The following is a 19,618-nucleotide window of genomic DNA, read 5'->3' as shown; positions in this document are numbered from 1 at the left end:
TGATAATAAGGACTACTATTATTATTAACCTCTTATTGACTAGGCATGAAAGGGCCATAATGAGCATCAACAACAATTTTCCGTTATATGCATTTATTTTAACCATTTACCAATATATTTTTGCAGTAATTGTTATTTATAAAATCTATCTATCTATCTATATATATAAAACACAAATTTGGAAAAAGCTTCTATTTATTTATCTTTAATATTTTTTACATGTTATATTTAGTAACCAGATAATTTACATCTAATTAGTATTTTTAAATTTTATGTAATTTAAGCAGAATATTTTATTTTTATAACAATGCTGACTTTTCTTCCTTTTTTTTATTTAAATGTTTTTTGTTTTTTTTTTAGACTTTGGACATTTTTGGCCTCCAAAGATATTTTACATTCAAAATGTGAATTGGGGATAACCATTGTTGTTATTATTATTATTATTATTATTAGTAGTAGTAGTAGTAGTAGTAGTAGTAGTAGTGGTAGTAGTAGTATTATTATATTTTAATTTTCTCTTTTTTTTAGGGAGGGGGTTGGGGCAGCTTATTATATTTATTAGTTTTTTTTTTTTTTTTCATTTAAAAAAATTTAAATTAGGGATACAAGTAAAAATAAGTTTCATTCCTCATTCATTCACCATTTTTTTTCTTGTGCAATATTCTTGCATACTTATAGAAATATGTAAAGGTTTGTTGTAACAAGGTTTAGCGGGTCTCTATAGTGACACCAACCCTTGTGATCATTTCTCTGGAGCTGGTGATAAACTTTAGGTTTCTCATCTTGCACTTTATATTGCATGTATTTCTTTTACTCAGTAAGGAACATAAAATTTCGGGAGAGCTGCTTTAAACAACCCTTTAGGGGGTACTACACACCTAGATATCTTATCCCCTATCCCCTTATCCAATTTATGTTCTGAATGCCGGTTTTGGATGGTTGTGGTCATGACGTCACACCCCTTCCCATACAAATGAATAGATAGGGGATAAGATGACTAGAGGAAATACCCCCTTTAAGTTGAAGGTTGTTAGGGTCCTACTAAACCTCTGTATGAATTTGAAAGAAAAAAATGTGACATGTTCAATTAGATTTCATATTATGGATGCTTTATCCCCTAGTTGTTTAAGGTAAGGAAGAATATTTATGTAACTTGGTGGCCCACATGACTATACTGTGTCATCCGGTATATATCATTCTATACCATGGAGTCTTGTGCCCCTGCACAAACTTAATATTTAATTTTTTTTCTCTTTTCTTGATCTCTACTATATTGAAATAGAAAATATTGAAAACCAATAAAGGTTTATAACCACAAGATACATACCTAGAGAACAAGGGCCCCACAGGAATGATGAAGATAATTTTTTTGACCTTTTAGCCCTTGTGAAGACTTCATCTCTGCGCATGTTCTCTCCATTAATGGTAATGAGGACAAGTTCTACCTGGACTGGACCTTCTCTCTCCAGAGCCCCCAGGGTCGCCATCACTAATGTAAGCACACCCTTGGAAAAGAACAATATGACGACTGTCACAGAATTCATCCTCTTAGGATTTCAGGTCGGTCAGAATATAAGATTTCTAATGTTCTTTCTGCTCATTGTGGTTTACTGCTTTACTATGTTTATGAATCTCCTGATCATCACTCTGGTGTCCACCAGCAAGAACCTCCACACCCCAATGTACTTCTTCATCTCACAGCTGTCTATCAATGACATCCTGCTGACTACAAATATTGTCCCCAACATGCTCCACATTCTACTTTGTTATAGAGGAACGATTACTTTTATCGGCTGTATGATTCAAATTTATTTTTTTGGTATCTCAGAAGCCTCTGAATGTCTCCTCCTCACAGTGATGTCTTATGACAGATATGTGGCCATCTGTAATCCCCTCCATTACTCTTCTACCATGACGAGTGCACATTGTGTGATATCCTCTATCATCTCTTGGTCGGCTGCTTTTTCCATTATGTTGTTTTTCATTATACCATTGTTGATGCTAGACTTTTATGGACCGAACATCATTGACCATTTCTTCTGTGATACTCATCCTGTAATAGAAGTTTCCTGTTCTGATACTTACAATGTTCAGCTTGAAGGTTCTTTACTAGGAGTGCCATTAATTTTCATCCCCATAATAATAATTATATTTTCATATACCAAAATTATTGTCACCGTCTTAAGGATCCCCTCCAATATTGGTAGACAGAAAGCCTTCTCCACCTGTAGCTCCCACCTCATTGTGGTCTTCTTCTTTTACGGGACGCTGTTCTGTGCCTATGTTTTGCCAACAAAAGGACAATCGCAGACCACCCGTAAGATCTTATCTCTGCTGTATACTGTACTGACCCCTTTGATCAACCCCATTATATACAGTTTAAAGAATAATGACATTAAGAAGGCCATACATGATCACACCTATAGGCATCTCAGGCACTAGTCATATAGAGAGGTCTCCTCCTTCCTTACATTTCCTAATGCTTAGAGATATTTTAAGATACATGGAAAAACATGACTGACTACTGTGACAAAAAGGATTTTGCTATACTAGATTGGAGAGTTGGGTAAAACTAAATCAATTATTTCAATAGTTTGTCATCTTGATCTTTTCATTGTGGGACATCTTCAACCATCAGAAATGGTTAAGAGAAGACACCTTGAATGTAAAATGAAAAGCTTCTGTGCTGATAACACAACTTTATAGTATTGTTACAGGAAACCTTTTTAGATTTAGTATTTCTTTTAACATCTAAGTCTGTATGACCTCTTACCTCTTACCTAGTTATGAATAACTAATCTATAAGTGACCAACATGATTATCCGTGGGTAAAACACGGCCAAGCTGCAAAAAAAAAATAAAAAAAAACAAGCAAAAAAAAAATAAACGTATACTCACCTCTCACTCGGTGTTTGTAGCCTCTGGTATTGCTGCTCCGGTATCCACAGTACTCGCCCTTGTGCCATTGGGACCAGTGATTGGCTGAGTGGAAATGTCTAGCACAGACCTCCACCTTCTGATGCTAAGGCCCAATAGTCACATTCCTCTTTACTCAATCACTGGCTGCAGCAGAGCCCCTCTCCGGCCCACAGCAGAATTTTAACCTATTGACCCCTGGCACCAGGAAGTGGAGCACAGCGGAAACCAAAGCAACAATACCATAAGCTCTGGGAACCATGTGAGAGGTAAGTTATTTTTTATTTTTGGCTTCCTGGCCATGCTTTTCCAAAAATCCTTTTATTGGATAGCCCCTTAAAGTAGGATATGCTTCTTAGGTTAATGGGAGGGTGGCTTAGACATTAGTTCAAAAGGATGAACTTTTTCTGATCTCCTTATCCCCTTGGCCATCTGTTAACATCCTAAACTTAAAAATCACTCCTTTATTAAAATAGCACCATCATTACATTCCTAATATCCGAAGGATCAAGAAGAGGGATCTTAGTCCCAGCCTTGCTGTTGAGACCTAGTGACTAGCTGGAGACCATAGCCTGGAGTTGAATCCACCTGGGGCTGTTAGAGGGTTGCTTGCATCCTGACTGCCAGTTGTGATTCCCTGATTGTGGAAATAATCTGAACGCCCTTTACGCTCCCAGGCACTGAGGGAAGAAGGGTCCCTAATATACAGCCTCTTGCTGAGAAAACCGGGTCTTGACACTGAGGCCTCTGCAGCAGGCCCCGCTACAGGCTTACCGGTTCAAGTAACTCCCAGATTACTCATAAGATTGCAGATGGACAGAGGATTAATATAGGCGCATAAACCCATCCTATCCATTGAACTACTTTACAATGGCTCCCATAATACCTTCTTCTCACTTTCCCTTGTTTTACATTGAATTCAGCAAGTCTTCAGACCCTTTAATTTTCTTCACCTTTTGTTGCTTCTTGTGCTAAAATGAAAAGTCTCCCTATGATCTGCTGTCAATACCCCATAATGACAATGTACAATAGTTTTTTGTAAGTTTATTAAGAAGGAAAAACAAAAATTTTACAGACATAAGTATTCAGACCCTTTGATGACATTTAACCCCTTAACTCCTAAGGACATATGACGTACTGGAACGTCATGTGTCCGCTCCCGATCTATAACGCGGGTCGTGCCCGACCTGTAACAATGGCGCGACCTGTGGCTAATAGCGTGCGGCATTGATCGCTATTAACCCTTTAGACGCGGCGTTCAAAGTTGAACGCCGCGTCTAAAGTGAAAGTATGCCGGTTAGCTCAGTGGGCTGTTCGGGATAGCCGCGGCAAAATCGTGGCATCCCGAACAGCTTACAGGACAGCCGGAGGGTCCCTACCTGCCTCCGCGCTGTCCGATCACCGAATGACTGCTCAATGCCTGAGATCCAGGCATTAGCAGTCAAGCGGCAGAATCATCGATCACTGGTTTCCTATGAGAAACCAGCGATCAATGTAAAAGATCAGTGTGTGCATTGTTATAGGTCCCTATGGGATAACAATGATCAGTATAAGAGATCAGTGTGTGCAGTGTTATAGGTCCCTATGGGATAATAATGATCAGTATTAGAGATCAGTGTGTGCAGTGTTTTAGCCCCCTATGGGATAACAATGATCAGTATAATAGATCATTGTGTGCAGTGTTATAGTCCCCTATGGGACCTATAACACTGCAAAAGAAAAGTGAAAAAAAAAGTGAATAAAGATCATTTAACTCCTCCCCTATTAAACTTTGAATCACCCCCCTTTTCCCATAAAAAAAACCACAGTGTAAATAAAAATAAACATATTTGGTATCGCCGCGTGCGGAAATGTCCGAATTATAAAAATATATCATTAATTAAACCGCACGGTCAATGGCGTATGCGCAAAAAAATTCCAAAGTCCAATATAGTGCATTTTTGGTCACTTTTTATATCATGAAAAAATGAATAAAAAGCGATCAATAAGTCCTATCAATGCAAAAATTGTACCGCTAAAAACTTCAGATCACAACGCAAAAAATGAGCCCTCATACCGCCCCATATGCACAAAAATAAAAAAGTTATAGGGTTCAGAAGATGACAATTTTAAACGCATTAATTTTCATGCATGTAGTTATGATTTTTTCCAGAAGTACGACAAAATCAAACCTATATAAGTAGGAAATAATTTTATTCATATGGACCTAGAGAATAAAGATAAGGTGTCATTTTTACCGAAAAATGTACTACGTAGAAACGGAAGCCCCCAAAAGTTACAAAATTGCATTTTTTTTCAATTTTGTCTCACAATGATTTTTTTTTCCATTTCGCCGTAGATTTTTGGGCACAATGACTGACGTCATTACAAAGTAGAATTGGTGGCACAAAAAATAAGCCATCATATGGATTCTTAGTTGCAAAATTGAAAGAGTTATGATTTTTTAAGGGCAAGGAGGAAAAAATGAAAATGCAAAAACGGAAAAACTCTAGGTCCTTAAGGGGTTAAGGACGCAGCCCTTTTTCACCTTAAGGATTGAGCCCTTTTTCGCAATTCTAACCACCGTCACGCATTAATAACTCTAAAACATTTTTACTGAATATTCTGATCCTGAGATTGCTTTTTTGTGACATATTCTACTTTATTTTGGTGGTAAATTTTGGGCGTTACTTGCATCCTTTCTTGGTGAAAAATCCCAAAATTTCATGAAATTTTTTAAAGTTTCTCTCTGCTTATAAGGAAAATCGATATTCTCAATAAATTTTATTTTTATTCACAGATACAATATGTCCACTTTGCATTGGCATCATAAAATGGACATATTTTTACATTTTGAAAAAATTAGGGGGATTCAAAGTAGAGCAGCAATTTTCAAAAATGTCATAAAAATTGCTAAATCTGAAGGGACAGATGTTACAGAACTACAACTCCCAGCATGCCTGGGCAGTCTAGCCATGCTGAGAGTTGTAGTTTGGCAACATCTGGAGGGCTACCGTTTGGCAACATCTGTCTGGGCATGCTGGGACTTACGGTTCGGCCTTCCTAGTGGTTGCCACAGTAAAGATCGCTTTACTTTCACTTTCATTCCCACCCTCGTTTCCCTACCTGAGCCGGGATCTCTGCAGTCTCTACGATGATCTTCGGTCCCCACGCCATCTTCAGGTAAGGTACCGGTCTCCATCTTCTCCCCCCGTTCTGCCCGACATCCAGGGGTGGGCAGAATGTGGGGTTTCCATGGCAACCCCCTGTCCTGCGCTGCCATTGGTCAGAAATCAATTCTGACTAATGGCAGGGGATAGGAGGAGATCGCAGCACTGCGACCTCGCTCCTATCCGTCAGGATGATTGGGGCTGTCACTGACAACTCCGATCATCCCTATTTTCCGGTTGATCGGGTCACCAGAGACCCTATCAGCCCGGAATAGCAGAAAATCGTATGTCTGAATTGACATGCGATTTTCTGCGATCACCGACATTGGGGGGTCTGAGGAATCATTCAGCAGGCATCCCGGGCAGTTCCCCAACCGGCTAGCAGCGGGGACCGGAATTCCCACGGGTGTATGCATACGATCTACGTCGTTAAGGACTCGGGATGCAGGGCGTATGCATACTCCCCACGTCCTGAAGAGGTTAAATTTAGCTTTGGCTCCTCCTTTTTATCTTGATCATCTTTGAGATGTTTCTCCTCCCTAATCAGAATCTTTTGTAGTAAATTCAGCTGATTATCTTAGGTACCTTTCTAAGAAATACATTATGTAGCCTGATCAGTATCTATAGTGATATAACCATAACTGTCCTTTTATTCTCTTCTCATTAACGCAAATTGATAGCTCATAAACATGTATACCCTGGCATTAATTCTTGCAATAAGTAGACAATATCCTTTCATCTCCCGACAATAATATCTTAGCACTGCCATGTTTGACTTTTGTTTCGACATTGTTGTTTTTGTTGAAGGATCTCATAGGGCCTTGGCCCACACTTGTATTTGTATCTACTGTGAGTCCACAAATAGTGCACAGGTCATTTATGCTGATAATCTTTTGTTTACCGCATTTGTTGTAAACTCCGAAAACTTCAATAAAAAACTATTTCTGAAACAAAAATTCAGCTGATTGGACAGGATTTGGGAAGACACAGAAGGGGACAAAAACTGTTTTTCTGTACTGAAAGTTTCCAAGAGAATAGTGGCTTCCATTATTCGTAAATGGAAAAAGTTTGGAACCACTAGGGTTTTTCTTAAAGCTGACCACCCCACCAAATGAAGTCATTGGAGGGGAAGGGCCTTGAACCTATTGGTCACTTTGGCCAAGCTCCAAATATCCAGTGTGCATCTGCATAATTTCAGCACTCCACCAATCTGGGCTTTATGGCAGAGAGGCCAGAAAAAAGCCCCTCCTCGGTAAAGGACTCTCAGATTATGAGAAACAACATTCTTTGGTCTGATGAAACCAACTTTTTTGGCCTGAATTTTAAGTATTATGTCTGGAGGAAACTAGACACTGTTCCTCACCTGCCCAATACCATTCCATTTGAAGCATGGCGGGGCAGGGAGGCTTGTCAGGGTTGTGTGGGAAAGCTAAATGGAGAATACAGAGGAAGTCCTAATAAAACCTGATCCAGAGCTCTGGACCTCAGACTGGGTGAAGGTTCCCCTTCCAACAAGACAATAACCCTAAGCATTAAACCAAGGTAACATAGGAGCAGCTTAGGGGCAACTCTGTGAATGCCCTTGAGTTGCCCAGCCAGAGGCCAAACCCAATGGAACATCTCTGGAAAGAACTGAAAATGGCTTCCAACGACGATCCCCATCCAACCAAACAGTAATTGAGAGGATCTGAGGACAAGCTCCAAAAGGAAACGATTGGAGCTTTTTTGGTACAACCATCAAAGACAACCTGCATAACCTGTCACACCCTTCAGTAAGGGGATTAGGAGTGGAGGGGGGGGGGGTACCGCTTGAGCATTTCTATTTTTCTGTGTATGCCTTTCTAGTCTTTTCTCTTGTTTTGTCTAGTCCTTCACTTCTATGTAATCTTGTTGTCTTATAGTCTACCGGTTTTTCCTTTTTGTTTTTCCCCTTTCTGTTTTTATCTTTAGAAACACTTGACTTGATGAAACATGCAATGATCTCTTCACATAGCTCGCAACACTGTGTTCTGATTGAGTATAAAAACACAATTTCTATACTTGAGTACTATATAAGATCTGATTATATGTACCATATAGATGGATTGTATGAGAATGAACCCGACAATGTTACAGTATTAAGATTTATAGTTTCCTTTTTGCTTTAAATGATTTTTCCATATCCGCTAATGACATCTAGCTATGTACATACTCTAGTTAGATTTGTTATATCACTGGACATGTGTGGTTCTATACTTGATAAGAAATGTTGAAGTATCCTTTCTTTTCTATGTCTATTTTGTTTGATGGCAAATTATAAAATGTAGCAGCAAGAAAAAAAAAGGGAGAATTATGAATTGGCACTGGATATAACACTGCTAATGTACTATGGATTAGTGGAAGTTGAGCGTATATAAACCAGGTAGGATAACGGGAGGTGCTTCAGGAAAACAGAGAAAATTCCAAATACAGTTGATGCCAATAATATGAAGAATGGAGCACTCCCCCGTTATGTATATCCTAAGGAGGTGGCTGATCACCAGCAAGGTTTTCGGCAAGGAGGAGTTAGATGGAACGGGGGGGGGGGGGGGAGCTCAGGCGCCGTCTCGTATCACGCCAATCGTGCTTTGTCAGACCGTACCCGCCTGTAGGTGTACAGCCTGAGGAAGCGCCGATTGGCCGTGATACGGTCCGTGGCTGGCATCTGAGCCCCTCCCCGGCCCATCTACTGTCTCCTTGCCTAAAACCTCGCTGGTGGTCAACCACCTTCTTGGGATATATACCGGGTGAGGGCTCCGTTCTACATATTCTTGACATCGACTGTATTTGAAAATTATAGAATGTTTGTAAATAAACAGCTATAAAAAAAAAAGAGAGACAACCTGCATAAGAAATGCGGAATCGGATATGGGAGATGACTCTAAACACAGATAAGATGATACAGACGGAGTTAGCAGAACTTTGTTCTGATATTAAGCAAGAAGACATAAAGACACAAAGAGGACACAAAGTAGAAGATTTAGGCACAATACAAAATACTTACCTAAATTGTTCTGAAGAACTAGCGGAGAAATCTTTCCTTCATCAACAACAGCGAAACCAAGCTTTACTTTGGTGTAATATTGGCAGGTAGCACATTGCAGTACAGATGCCAGAATTGCTGTTGTTGGTCACTGCCCCCAAAAAAGTTGAATTATAATGATCCAAAGGTTGCATATACCCCAAAAATGGCACCAACCAAACTGTAGCTCGTCATGCAAAAGCCAAGCCCTCAAACTACTCAAGCAAAATGTAATGGCTGTCAGAATATGGTGTTTTTATTGATTTTATTGTGCAAGAGCAATCAAAAATAAAAACAATGTAAATTTGGCATCACCATAATCCCACCGGACCACAAAATAACATGATACCATTCTTTTATTACACACAGTGAATGCCCCCCTCCCCCTCCTGATGCTGGGACCCCCTATGATCTCCCTGCAGCACCCAGCATTCTAAACAGTTTGTTTGGAATGCTGGGTTCCAGTGGCAGGGGTCGTGAAGTCACGTCATGTCCCCTCGCAACATCACAAGGGGGCGTGGCGTGACATCACGACCCCCGCTGCTAGAACCCAGCATTCCATGGGAGAATCCTGGGAGAATTGCTGGACTTAGACATCTTATCCCCTATCGTTTGATTAGGCGATAAGATGTCTAGGGACGGAGTACCCCTTTATGGAGGTTTCAACCAATCAGGTGGTTTCCCTCAAGACTGTCTCCAGTCCACGCTGAGAAAGCTTTCATTTCTAAAATCCTGTTCCATTTCTGAAGAAGAATTGTCTAGTCAGAAGAGGGAAAAGCTGAGCAAAGACTTTTCTACAAACTGTTAACTCTTTGTGGGCTTGCGCTGTGTGGCTATCATGTCACAATCACCTTTGGCGTATACCCTGTATCAGAGAACTGTGCCACACTTAACTGTGAGTTAAGTCTTTCAGGTATCTACACCACAGTCAACCAATCTTTTTGGTGGCCCTTCTACAATACATAGTAATCTATTTGGACTCTACATACTGTACATCACATGTAAGGCATGCCTAGAGACTTTCAGTAAGTAAAACTGCTTACAAAGCAACTTAAAGGGAACTGTGACCAATTTCCACACACCCCACTAAAATACTGTAACTATGCAGCCCTGTGCTATAATGATTTTAGTAAAGATACACCCTGTTACATTCTTGTCTAGAGTATTACTGTTGCACAAACCATCACAGGTACAACACCAGACACCCCACTAAGTGTATCCCAGGGTGATGAATTTCTTTAACAAGACCTCACGTTTTCAAAAATTGCACAGGCTCATAGGGGGACCCACAGGGCTATCAAACCGCCAAGCCATCTGTGACTTTGCCTTAAGAAGTATTGCCCCTACCTTCCCTTGACCACTCCACCTATCCTCCTTGTTGGCACCACACTATCTTTATAAGTTCCATAGTGTTTGAATGGAGTGGCAGTGCACATACATGACCACTGCATCTCTCAAACAGGGGCCCCCATTCTTGTGATCAATAGGGTTCAAGTAGTTGCATCCCTACTGATCACTTATCATATTCGGTAGATTGGTGAAAATGTGTAGTTTTGTTTGTTTGTTGTGACCACTTTAACCCTTAGAGGATGTACGGCCTGAACACTCTCCTGGTCGATGAAGTGTGTTTCGCAGCGGGTTGGTCCTGGCTGCTATTAGCAGCTGGAACCCATGGCTTATTTCAGGTGCTCTGGTGGGCTAGAAAAGGTGGATACAGTCCTAGGAGAGAGTCTCCTAGGACTGTATCCACCTTTTCCAGCCCACCGGAACACCTGAAAGCTGAACTAGTTTATGCAGGCTAAGTCAGCAACTACCTAGCCGAGAAGTTTGTGACGAATTGAATCACTGTAACTTCGCTCATCTCTACCAGACATCACCGATCCTCACCGATCAGGAATCATCACAGGCGACCTCAACTACTCACTACCCAGGGTCGAAGACTATTTTCTTATTTGCAAAACCCTATGACAAAGGTTGCTTAGACAACAAGGAAGATACTCAGGGTCCAGCTATGTCCCTCAAGCTACTGTGTCATTATAGTCTCTATTATGATGGAATACTACTACTCCCAGCTGGAATACACTACAACTCTCATCTTTCATGTGAATATTACAGAGATGTCAATTGAGAAACGTACTGTTCAAAGCAGAACAGCAACTAACCCGCTGTGTGGCTTCTCCCGCCCAGACTTATCACATGTAAAACTGTATAGCAGTTCTTCAGCTTAGACATATCAAAGGAGCAAGTGGAAGTGTCCATTGAGGAGGATATGGAGGAGGTCGATGATCTCCTGTTGACAGAACCAGACTTGAAAAGCAATGAAGCACTTCTACACCTTGGACACATCTTTAAGGTAGTGCATTGTCGCCACTGCCACCGAGAACATTGACCTAATGGTCCACGTGTCAATGCTATGGTTCATCCTTCCGCACAGCAACACAGGGGCCCATGTTCTTTGCCATATGGAAGCACATGGACAGTTTCTTTCCAAAAAATAGACAGATATATTCCATCAAGGCTGAGTGCACACTATCTGTTGTGATACAGAAACAACTACAATGTCGAGAACCTGGACAAGTCGAAGTTCAGTTGCAACATGAGCAGGTGACTGGGCAGGAAATATGTGAAATATGTGGCCTCCACTCATCATCGCCCCCCTCCTCTCATGTCATCTCCTCATTGTCACCCTAATCTGTTTTCCATGTCTTTTCCGAAACACAGTCATCATTATCCTTGTCACTTTTCTCCTTGTGCACCCTTGTAATTCCCACCTCTAGATTTTCCCTGAATGCCACTATCCCTATGGCTAACTGTGCTCCTACCACCACATGGCTACTTGTACCCCAACCAACACCACCAACACCATAGATACCAGAGCCACTACTACAATCAACAGCTATATAGTGTAGATAGTGTTACTTTTTTCACATTTTATTATGCTGTTTCTTGTGCTAAAATAAAAAAATAAACTCCCCCCTATCCATCTGCACTCAATATCCCATAATAAGAAAACAGAAAACAATACATTTTTTTGTGGTCATAACTCAGTACCTGTACGCCATGGTCCCACTCCCCTGCTATGATGCAGGGTCACGGGCCGACCCCACATCATAGCCGGGTGATCCCGGTGGCTATCAGCCGCCAGGACCCATGTCTAATGCAGGACATCCCCGATCGCGGTGGTGCCCGACATTAACCCCTTCCCGACCCTGGGTCCTTTCCCTTTCTATAACGTGGGGCAACGGCATCATAGCGGGTCGGGCCTGACACCTAGCAACGGCCGGGATCCGTGGCTAATAGCGCACGGCACTGGTCGCTGTGCCACACACTATAAACCATTTGGACACGGCATTCAAAATTGATTGCTGCGTCTAAAGTGAAAGCTCAGTGGCCTGCTTGGGACCTCCCCGGCGAAATCGCAGCGTTCTGAACAGCTGGAGGACACGAGGAGGTTGCCTTACCTTCCTCCTCCGTGTCCGATCAACGAATGACTGCTCTGTGCCTGAGATCCAAGCATGAGCAGCCAAGCGGCAGAAACACTAATCAATGCTATGCCATAGCATAGCATTGAACAGTATGAGAGATCAATGTACTGCATGTTATAGTCCCCTATGGGATAACAATGATCATTGTAAGAGATCAGTGTGTGCAATGTAATAGCCCCCTAAACCTAAAATAAAAAGGTAATAAAGATCATTTCCCGGTCACGGTCATGGGCGTATGTGCAAAAAAATTCCAAAATCCCAAATAGCGTATTTTTGGTCAATTTTTAAATCATAAAAAACTGAATAAAAAGCGATTAAAAAGTCCAATCAATTAAAAAATGGTACCTCTAAAAAACAGTGCAAAAAATGAGCCCTCATACCGCCCCTTATGCGGCAAAATAAAAAAGTAATAGAGGTCAGTTAATGACAATTTTAAACATATAAATTTTCCTGCATGTAATTATGATTTTTTCCAGAAGTGCGACAAAATCAAACCTATATAAGTAGGGGATCATTTTCACCGTATTGACCTAAAGAATAAAGATAATGTGTCAATTTTACTGAAAAATGTACTGTGTAGAAACGGAAGCCCTCAAAATTTACTAAATGGTGTTTTTTCTTCAATTTTGTCGCAGAATGATTTTTTGTTCCATTTTGCCGTAGATTTTTGGGGAAAATGACTGATGTCATTACAAAGTAGTGCAAAGAATAAGCCATCATATGGATTTTTAGGTTCATAATTTAAAAGAGTTATGATTTTTTAAAGGTAAGAAGGAAAAAACGAAAGTCCAAAAATAGAAAAACACCGGGTCATGAAGGGGTGAACCATTTAGAAATGACCATCAAAGTTGATCGCTGAGTCTAAAGTGAAAACTAAATGGCATCCCGAACAGCTGAGAGGACAGGGGAAGGGTCCCTACCTGCCTCCTCTCCGTCCAATCGGTGATCTAAATGGAGACTAAAAACTGGTGTGAAAAAGTAAAAAAAAAAAAAAAAGTTAATAAATGTGATTTAACTCCTTTCCTAATAAAAGTTTAAATCAACCCCTTTTCCCAAATTCCATATAAAAATATGTAAACATAATAAAAATAAACATATGGAATCGCCGTGTGCATAAATGTCCAACTATAAAAATAAAATGTTAATTAAACCGCATGGTCCAAGTTCAAAATTGCAAATTTTTTATCATTTACAGCCTAAAAAAAGTCCAATCGAAACAAAAGTGGTACTAATAAAAACTTCAGATCACAGCACAAAAATGAGCCCTCACACATCACCATATGCGGAAAAAAGGAAAAAAGTTATAGGCGTCAGAATTGGACAATTTTAAACATACTAATTTTGGTGCATTAAGTTATAATTTTTTTAAAGTAGTAAAATAAAATAAAACCTGTATAAAATAAAACCTGTATAAATACCCTTACGACTGTATGGACCTACAGAATAAAGATAAGATGTAATTTTTACCGAAAACTACAAGCCCCCAGAAGTTGGAATTGGAAGCCCCAAAAGTTACAAAAAGCCACTTTTTTTTTGTGCCACAAATATTTTTTTATCTGGTTTTGCTATAGATTTTGTGGTTAAATGGTTAATGGTATTACAAAGTAAAATTGGTGGAGCAAAAAAAATAAGCCCTCATATGGGTCTGTAGGTGGAATAGAATAAACGTTATGATTTTTAGTGGGTGAGGAGGAGGAAAAAACAAAAGTGGAAAAATAGCCCAGTCCTTAATCCAGTCCTTAAGAGGTTATGAATTATGGTAATTGATCTTTGGAGCTCATTGACCTTTGGGTTCTTGTACTCCGCTCTTACCAAGACCCTTCTCCTCGATTACTTAGTTTGATGGGCAGCAGCTCTAGGAAGAGTCCTGGTTGTTCCTTCTTCTTCCATGTAATAATTGTGGAGGCCACTGAGTTCTTGGGAGCTTTTACTGCAGCAGAAATAGTTATGTATCTCTCTCAAGATTTGTGGCTCCACACAATCCTGTCTCTGAGCTCTACAGGCAGTTTCTCTCATAGTGTTTGCTCTGATATACATTGTCAGATGTGAGACCTTATATAGGCAGGGCTGTGTCTGAGCTCTACAGGCAGTTCTTTCCCCCTCATGGCTTGATGTTTGCTCTGATATACATTGTCAGCTGTGAGATTTTATATAGACAGTGTTGTGTTTGATCTCTACAGGCAGTTCATCTCCCCTCATGGCTTGGTGTTTGCTCTGATATACATTGTCAGCTGTGAGACCTTATATAGACAGGGCTTTAAAAGGTTAACAAAAATTTCTGAGTGTAGATAGATTTGGGAAAATTATATATTTGTTTATTCAAGGACAAGGCCACAACCTGGGAAGTCTGGAACAGTCATCACCTGATCCTCCTCCTTAAAATATGTGACAAAATGTTTAATTTTGCCAAAATCTGAACATTTTGTGAATTTCTGTATAAATCTGATTCTAATACTGAATTGCTCCTCTCTAGTCCTGAGTGCTCAGCAGTTCTATGGGGAACATTATCATATACAGGGTGAAAATAGACATTTAATATATACACGGGAGACAAGGGCAGAAATCCCCCGGAAATTATTATGATGAATCTAATTAGTATGTGGGTATAAATATGGGCTGTTCTGGCTCTATAGCAGTATGGGGCACCTTCATGTGTCTGATACCATGTAGGTTGATACATCTAAAACCAAACTCTGGAAGCTTCTTCTGCTACATGGGGATCACAAGGCTGAACAGGACGGAGATTTTGAGAAGGAAGCAGTAAACACAAGGCTCATCTGAACAGGACGGAGATTCTGAGAATGAAGCAGTGAACACAAGGCTCCTCTGAACAGGACAGAGATTCTGAGAAGGAAGCAGTAAACACAAGGCTCATCTGAACAGGACGGAGATTCTGAGAAGGAAGCAGTAAACACAAGGCTCATCTGAACAGGACAGAGATTCTGAGAAGGAAGCAGTGAATACAAGGCTCCTCTGAACAGGACGGAGATTCGGAGAAGGAAGCAGTAAACACAAGGCTCCTATAAACAGGACGGAGATTCTGAGAAGGAAGCAGTGAACACAAGGCTCCTCTGAACAGGACGGAGATTCTGAGAAGGAAGCAGTGAACACAAGGCTCCTCTGAACAGGACAGAGATTCTGAGAAGGAAGCAGTAAACACAAGGCTCCTCTGAACAGGACAGAGATTCTGAGAATGAAGCAGTGAACACAAGGCTCCTCTGAACAGGACAGAGATTCTGAGAAGGAAGCAGTGAACACAAGGCTCATCTGAACAGGACAGAGATTCTGAGAAGGAAGCAGTGAACACAAGGCTCCTCTGAACAGGACAGAGATTCTGAGAAGGAAGCAGTGAACTAACAGTAGACACATTCTCATCAGAAAATCTTACAAGATGTAAGTGTTATATGTTAGTGTCTCTGTGTTATATCTTATAAATTTTGCAGATATGACAAAATTAAATGGTGCACTGTGATGATAATTTTTTTATGAATTTGAGACCACACAGAAGTAGAAGCTACATCCCCAAACCCTTTGAATTGTAAAAATATGCCATGGAGAAAAGAAAATTTAAACTTCATGTGTATTATATTTCATGTTTCTTATTTATTTAATACTTAAGTATATATATATTTTTTTAGGTAATTTAATGTAACACTGGTTACGTAAAGACTTCTAATACATCTCTCATTTAGGAGATCCTGTGAAAGGGGAGAATGCAGATTCGGGAATGACTACAGTTGAGATATATCATATTGCATGAATTTATTAAAAACTTTTTTTGTGTGCATTTGTTATACACTTTTCACATCTTACATTTAACAACCTGTTGAATTTATATCTTAAGTGTTTTTTTTCTTTCCTTTATGTAATGTAAGTAAAATTTTAAATTTTTTTTAATAATGATAACTTTTTCAGTTTTTTTTCTTTTTCTTTTTGCAGCCATTCTACTTAATGATTTATATAAAATGTTCTTTTTGGTTTTTTTTCCATTAAGGATTGGTAGAAGGTTCACTGGACAGACAGCCCTGGTTTCTTTTCCAGATCCCCTGGACTTATTGTCACTAGGGTCACTAGGAAACCAAGTGACCTGATTGGCTCAGAGAGTTCCCTTTAATCGCACTGTGGAAACAGACTGAGATAAGTAAAAGGCCATAACCTGGATACTACAACGATATGAAGTTGTTATTGACAGCTCCAGTTCTTTGAGTAGGAGGGGCAGGAAGCTTAAAACTGAATCTTCAACTGAAGGCCTCATCCCTGTGCAGATTCTCCTGATCGATTACAATGAAGACATTAACTACCTGGATTGGACCCCCTCCCTTTAGAGCCCCTAAAGCAGCCACATGGGCCACCTCTCTGGTAAGCACACGGCTGAAGAACAACAATATGACGGCTGTCACAGAGTTCATCTTTGTAGGATTTCAGGTTCATCAATATATAAGATTTCTAATGTTCTTTCTGCTCATTGTGATTTACTGCTTTACAATTTTCATGAACCTCCTGATCATCACCCTGGTGTCCACCAGCAAGAGCCTCCACACCCCAATGTACTTCTTCATCTCACATCTGGCCATCAATGACATCCTGCTGACCACAGATATTGCCCCCAATATGCTCGTAATTCTTCTATATTATAGAGCAACTATTACTTTTATTGGTTGTATGACTCAGTTTTATTTCTTTAGTGCCTTAGAAGCCTCGGAGTGTCTCCTCCTCACAGTGATGTCTTATGACTGATATGTGGCCATCTGTAATCCCCTCCGCTATACCGCTATCATGACAAGTACATATTATGTCATATTATCCGTCACCTCTTGGTTGGCTGCTTTTTCCATTATGTTGACTCTATTTATAACAATGTTAATGCTGAACTTCTGTGGCCCAAATATCATTGACCATTTCTTCTGTGATACTGGACCTCTACTAGAGCTTTCCTGCTCGGATACCTACCTTTTTCATCTGGAAGCCACTCTTCTTAGCATCCCACTACTTTTAATACCTGTAATTATAATTATATTCTCATATACCAAAATTATTGTCACAACCTTTAGGATCCCATCCAGTACTGGTAGACAGAAAGCCTTCTCCACCTGTAGCTCCCACCTCATTGTGGTCTCCATATATTATTGGACGTTGTTCGGTGTTTATGTTTTTCCAACAAGAGGACAATCCTCAACCATCAGTAAGATGTTATCTCTGCTGTATACTGTATTAACCCCTCTAATCAACCCCATTATATACAGTTTAAAGAATAATGACATTAAGAAGGCCGTACATGATCACATCTATAGGCATCACAGGGGTTAGAAATATACATAAATATAGACTTGTTTTCTATTCACTGATGACTATACAATGTTATTATACCATGGTGCACTTTGTAATTTTTCTAGTCTTGGGGTTTGTATGACCTTGTTCCTAAAGTCAAAAGTTAATTAGATATGTGTTTATCAAGATAAATACCACGATGACAGCTACGTTGGTCTGTTTTGCTCTTCATAGCTGACAGCTGTGTCTGTCTCCTGTTTATTATTATTTGTGTTATCTGTACTTCATTTCTCTGAAAATAATAAAAAAAAAACGGTGAAAGTAAAATGTAATCAACATGTTCAGTAATGAAGAATGCAACTATGCCAATAATGCATGGGATAACATAAAATTTATCGGTGGAGATTGATCAAAACCTGTCCAGAGGAAAAGGTGCCCAGTTGCCCATAGCAACCAATCAAATAGTTTCTTTCACTCTATACAAGTCTTTTTTTAAATGAAAGAAGCAATCTGATAGGTTGCCATGGGCAACTGAACAACTCTTTTTCTGCACAGTTTTTGATAAATCTCCCCCATCAAGTCCAACAAATAGAAAAAAATCTCAGCTCTGTAGCATCCACCTTTTCACAACTCAGCTGTAACGACTGGTTCTGTCTACATCCGTAGGGTTAATGCTGTTTAGCCTTGTTGTTTATTCTGGTTGCTGTGGCTACCCCCTATCTACCCCATATCTATCTGGGCTGGTCAGCTGACCATGCTGAGATCGCACCTGTGTAGCTGGCTATTTAAACCTGCAATGTGCTTCTTGTCCTTGCCAGTGAAAGAACTTGCCTGTGAAAGTCTTAGTAACCAGTAATATTTGTCTCTGCAATCTTGATATAGATCTTGGCTTGACTTGAACTTTTTTCTGCTTTTGTGTATCAGTACCTCGCTATCTCCAGTTGCTGACTTGGATTGCTTGACTCTGATGATTTGTCTGAGTGTGTGTGTTTAGTTTTACCTTTTGTTAGTTCTGTGTGCCTCCAGCTGTTCACCAACTCCTTCTGTATTGTATTTTATTGTTTTGACTCTGCCTGTCCCTGCACGGGCTGCCCTGTTGTTTAGGATGGGTACGCAAGTAAGCAGGGACAGAGGGTGTCAGCAAGATTAGGGTTTCACCCAATCCCTGCCCAATGTGACATTATACTGGCCCACATACTTGCATTTGCCTTGCTCCTGCATTAAGGAATCTATTTCTGCTCTGGTGGAGCAAATGCAGGGTCTCACTCAGCTGGTCCAGTATTTAGCTGAGAGACTTTAGCAGCATGAGTCTTCTCAGTCCCAGACAAACTTAATCCAGACCTAGACTCAGAGGCTGCAAGACCAGGAGCTGCTAATTCAGGGGTTGCTAACCAGAATCCAGGAGCTGAGGTCTGCCCATACTCTGGTGTCCTCTGTTCCTGTTTCAGCTCCTTTCAAACTGCAGGTTAATCTCCCGGATTTTCTGGAAACCGGAAAGCATTCAAAATGTTCAGTGCGAGCTGTGAACTGTACTTTCGGTTAAGACCCTACTTATCTGAAACTGAAGCCCAAAGAGTTGGGAATATAATGTCCCTTTTGCAAGGGAGTCCTCAAGAGTGGGTATTTTCCCTTGATCCTGATGCCCAAAAGTTGTCCTCTGTGGATTCACTGTTTGCGAGATTGGATCTCTTGTATGCAGAACCTGACAGAGCTGTGTATGGTGAATCTCAGCTGCGAATGTTAAAACAGGGATGCAGACC

General features: G+C 40.3%; 1 pseudogene; it reads left to right on the top strand.

The window, feature by feature from the left end:
- Positions 1-16,874: 16,874 nt before the first annotated feature.
- On the top strand, positions 16,875-18,757 carry LOC130366678 (olfactory receptor 10A7-like; annotated as a pseudogene).
- Positions 18,758-19,618: the final 861 nt, after the last annotated feature.

Source organism: Hyla sarda, chromosome 4 (assembly GCF_029499605.1).
Source record: "Hyla sarda isolate aHylSar1 chromosome 4, aHylSar1.hap1, whole genome shotgun sequence".
Taxonomy (NCBI): Eukaryota; Metazoa; Chordata; class Amphibia; order Anura; family Hylidae; genus Hyla; species Hyla sarda.
The sequence above is the reverse complement of the archived record's forward strand: the minus strand, read 5'-3'. Positions and strand labels throughout refer to the sequence as shown.